This window comes from Silurus meridionalis, chromosome 17 (assembly GCF_014805685.1).
Source record: "Silurus meridionalis isolate SWU-2019-XX chromosome 17, ASM1480568v1, whole genome shotgun sequence".
Lineage (NCBI taxonomy): Eukaryota > Metazoa > Chordata > Actinopteri > Siluriformes > Siluridae > Silurus > Silurus meridionalis.
In genome coordinates, this window is record NC_060900.1 from 16989823 (window position 1) to 16994284 (window position 4462).

The following is a 4462-nucleotide window of genomic DNA, read 5'->3' on the forward strand; positions in this document are numbered from 1 at the left end:
TGTGTGTCATGCTCGTAAGTGTGTGTGTGTGTGTGTGTGTGTGTGTGTGTGTGTGTGTGTGTGTGTGTGTGGGTGTGAGAGGTTGCAAAAGTACCTACCTCCGTCCCTCAAGTAGAAGTACAGATACTCATGTTTAAAAATACTCTGGTAAAAGTTGAAGTACTGACTATATGTTTTTACTCAAGTTAAAGTGAAGACGTTTGGGCTCTGACATGTACTTAAGTAAAAAGTAGCCATTACTACTACCTGTTTTAGTGTCACGCTGGTAACTGGACTTAACGTCATATTAATATTAGGGCTGCCGTTCAATTAAAACATGTATTCATGATTTATCGCATGATTGTCACAAGTTAAATCACGATTAATCGCAACTTAATCACACATTTTTATCTGTTCTAAATGTACCTTAAATTAATACATTTTAGGTTTTTAATACTCCAATCGACATGGGCATGGACAAACATGGATGCTTTATGCAAATGTATGTTTATTATTAGTGAAACCAAACTTAAAATAGAGCATGAAGACAAAATATTTTTGTAAATTTTTTTAAGTAATTATGGTGGTTTAAATTACGTAATCATCAGGACACCAAGGGGAGCCTTTGCTATTTTTCCACACGGATGATTAATAAGGTGATACTGGAGAAACTACCTCTTCTAACTTTTATAAGGATTACATAAACAGAGAATATTTTGTTGTGAATATTCGATGTAAAAAGTAGACATTTGGAGGTTTCTATTCATATATTTATTAAGTCTGTGAGACGAGTTTTCACTGAGATTCAGGTTGTTTTATTTGTGTCTGTGAAGAGAAATGACAGAGATGGCAGAGAGCACCTTCTGTCTGTTTTCTTTATTTTTCAAAAGCACAGCATTTTGTTGTTATTATAAGTGTATAAAAATAAAAGCAGACCCTTTACAGATTTTAATGTTGTATTGCTCTTATCTGTATGATCAAAAAAGATTGAGTAATTTAAGTTTGTTTTGGCAATTTGAGTAAAAAATACCACAAAACGTGCCGGTGCGTTTGGCGACCCCAAAGGGTTAATTGGGAATTTGTGCATCATGGCGGATTTTGGTGCTGATTTGAGACTTAGCGCTTCAATAAAACAAATGTTTACTGATTCAAATTTTTTTCCGTAGAGTTTATTTATTTATCTGAGTAAAGAAAGTACGTCGTGAATAAATATGTCTTACTTTGAAGGTTTTGATTTCGCCTCTTTTATATTTATTTATTTATTTATTTATATTTTAAAAATGGTCAAACACAAATGCGTGCTGCATTAATCGCATGTTAATAAAATTGGTGCTGTTAAAAAGAATTTGCGTTAACAAGTTATTATTTTTATTAACACAATCGCTGTTAACTTTTACAGCGAAAATTGATATATTAATACAAAAAGAATTTCTAAATTTGTTACCTAATGAATGTTTCCAGGCACCATATAGAACACAAGCAGAGAAAAGATGATGATCAGGTGATCAGGAATGTCCCTGTTCTCAGTCATGTTTACATCGCTGACTCCCATCCACTGTCAGAGAACCACCAGCCACGCCTCCATCCTGCACTTAGCACACTCACTAAGCCTCTCCTATCTACTAATCACCCACACCTGTCTCCAATCTACACTCCCCTTTATAATGCCCACTCGCTCACCGTCCGATCTACAGTTTGCACTACAGATCATCCCTGGACTTCCTATGCTCTGTACCCTACCCGGTTTCCGGTGTTTGCTCTGGAAGCTCCTGCTTCATGTACTAAGGCAAATAAAGCTTAATTGACTTTATTCCAGTTTCCGACTCTTGATCCGTGCGTGACATCCACGTTAACCCTATACTTTTTGTTGCCTTCTGCCCTGCTCATTGTTAACTTTGTAACCTAGTCTATGTCTGTGGTGTGTGAGAGCCAGGAAATTATACACTTGTGGACTGAAAGAGCTGCGCAATAACAAGAAATAGTTTGATGGACTAAAAACGGCACGCAGTGAGAGGAAAAATATTGTCATTTCACCAAATACATTAAAACTAAAGTAATAAGCCTGGTTTGAAAATGTAAGAAGTAGAAAGTTCAGATATTTATGTAAAAATGTAACAAGTAAAAGTAAAAAGTTAGGGTTAGGGTTAGGTAAAGTACTGAAGTAAAGTACTGATACCAGACAAATCTACTTAAGGAAAGTAACAAAGTGACTTCCCACCTCTGGTGTGTGTGTTAGAGAGAGACTCCAAGCATGCCTGTTAGCTCTTAGTACTTAGTGTGCTTAATAATGCCCAGAGGAATAATCATTTTTCCTGTTTCACTGCTTCCACTGCCATGTCATCTCTACCCGTCAGCTCAACTTGGTAGAACAACTACGTCAACAACTCGCTCTTCTGGCCATGGATATAAGTGCCTTGCTGGAACAACTCAGCTCTCGTCCTTTTTCCTCGGAATTCCCCCTCCTCCACTATATCATATCCCGCCAGCTGTATCCCGTTGTGGACACTTCCACATAGGCTGATCCTTCTGTGACCTCTCCTGGTAATTTTACACACCCAATTCTTTTAAGTTTCAGTGAGGACTTTTAGTTCAATCCACTTATAGTCCAACCAGTTCCGTGAGCCCTCCTGATGAGCCCTGCCAGCCGTTTACTAACTTTTTATTAACACAATGAAATTATTAATTGATATGAAATATTGAATCCCAAAACAAAAGATTGTTAAAGAAAAAACAGAGAAGCTATTTGAAAAAAAGGCAAACTCTGTAGTATTGTGGTACAACTTGTCTTTAGTTACTCTCAATAATAATGAAAAAAGGAAAATGTGAGGGAAAAAAGAATCATGGAGCTGGGGTTTGGCAGTAACACAGGCCACATTGCCATTACAACACTTCTATGCCACACTTATTTTTATTAGTATTTAAGGACACAGAAGAGTGTAACTGTGTATTTGATTGGCAATATCCCCAAAATAAGAGTACAATTCTTCTATCATCCACATATTTCATTTACAGATCTGTTAGCTGTCATGTCAATATTTATCAGTGCTGTTTTATAACTATTTAAGAAGCCCATAAATTCTCTAATGTGGTATCGGCAAAAGACTATACAACCAGAGGGGTTCATTCTTTTGGTTTTTGTTTGTTTGTTTGTTTGTTTGTCTGTCTGTTTAAAATGATTCAAGTTTCATTGTAGTCTTCTAGTGCTGTAACACCACCTAAAAATAAGATGTAGAATGTCTTACATTATCTTTAGTTAAAGAAAAAACAAATTTCTGTTTAACAAATCAGAGAAGTTACCATGGAGAAAGAGCAAGGCCCTAACATACAAGGTCCTTGGCTTCAGCAACGCTGTAACTTTCCACACTCTTTTCTCAGCTGTCAATACAACTTAAAAGAAATATTTCCTGTAAAAATAAATATATATTTTTTACTTTCCAGCTGGACACATTTGCAAACGGGTTGAAGAGGCATATGAGTATCTCCCCATGGCAACCGTGGGCTATATTGCCATGACAACCAGGCTGGTGGGGTAAAAGAAAAAAAAAAGAGACAAAAAAGGTGTGGTGAGTAGATGAGACAGCTGATGAATCAATGATCTATTTAAACATTGTGTTCTTTCTGGAAGCTTTTTCTGGCCATGGCAGGATTAAAAGTCTCACGATGCATGTATGTTCTGTATTTACATTGTACTATTATGCATCTGAATAATCTTTAGAGACACTAGAATTATTAAGCCACATAGGTCATTTTTGTGTTTACACCAAAGTAATTAGGATCCCTAAATAATATGTTCTGTAATTTAGAGACAAATGACACAAATATATGCTGAAGAATTCATATGGACTATGAAATTATATAAAATATATATAATGGTATAAATAAACTTGGTAACAATTAAATAACACTAATAAGAAATTAAATCAAATGTATGCTGCGCCACTGTGTCACATCTTACTCATATCAATGTAAGCATATGTACAATAGCGTAAGTGATGTTTGTTTAAAATGGGGTGAAACGAACAGTTTTGTTTTTTGTTTTTTTCCAAAAATTGTTCTATGCAATGTTAAAAATGTACATTAGTGAACCTTAATTAGTATTAATAAATAAATATAATGTGTATAGACTTACTGTAGATTGCTGCAAAATTTGCAGGCGTTCATAAATAACTCATGAATACAGTTACCGTCATCTTTTACTACTATAAAACAGAAAGACAGATAAATTAAATGAGATGCAATGAGACTGAGCAGGAGAGAGACAGAGAGAACAAGAGAGCTTAACAATAATTACAAGGGCTTATTTGTCTTGATCGCCATGGTGACGTATGTGTATTCTGCTCCGTTTGGTGTCTGATGCAGCCAGATAGACGAAGGCTTCCGCATTGTTCTTGTTTTACACATGTAATCTGCAATAGTGTACCAAAATAAACAACTGGGTGCAGTCTTTTCACTACAAAACCACACAAGGAGAATTTTTGACAGC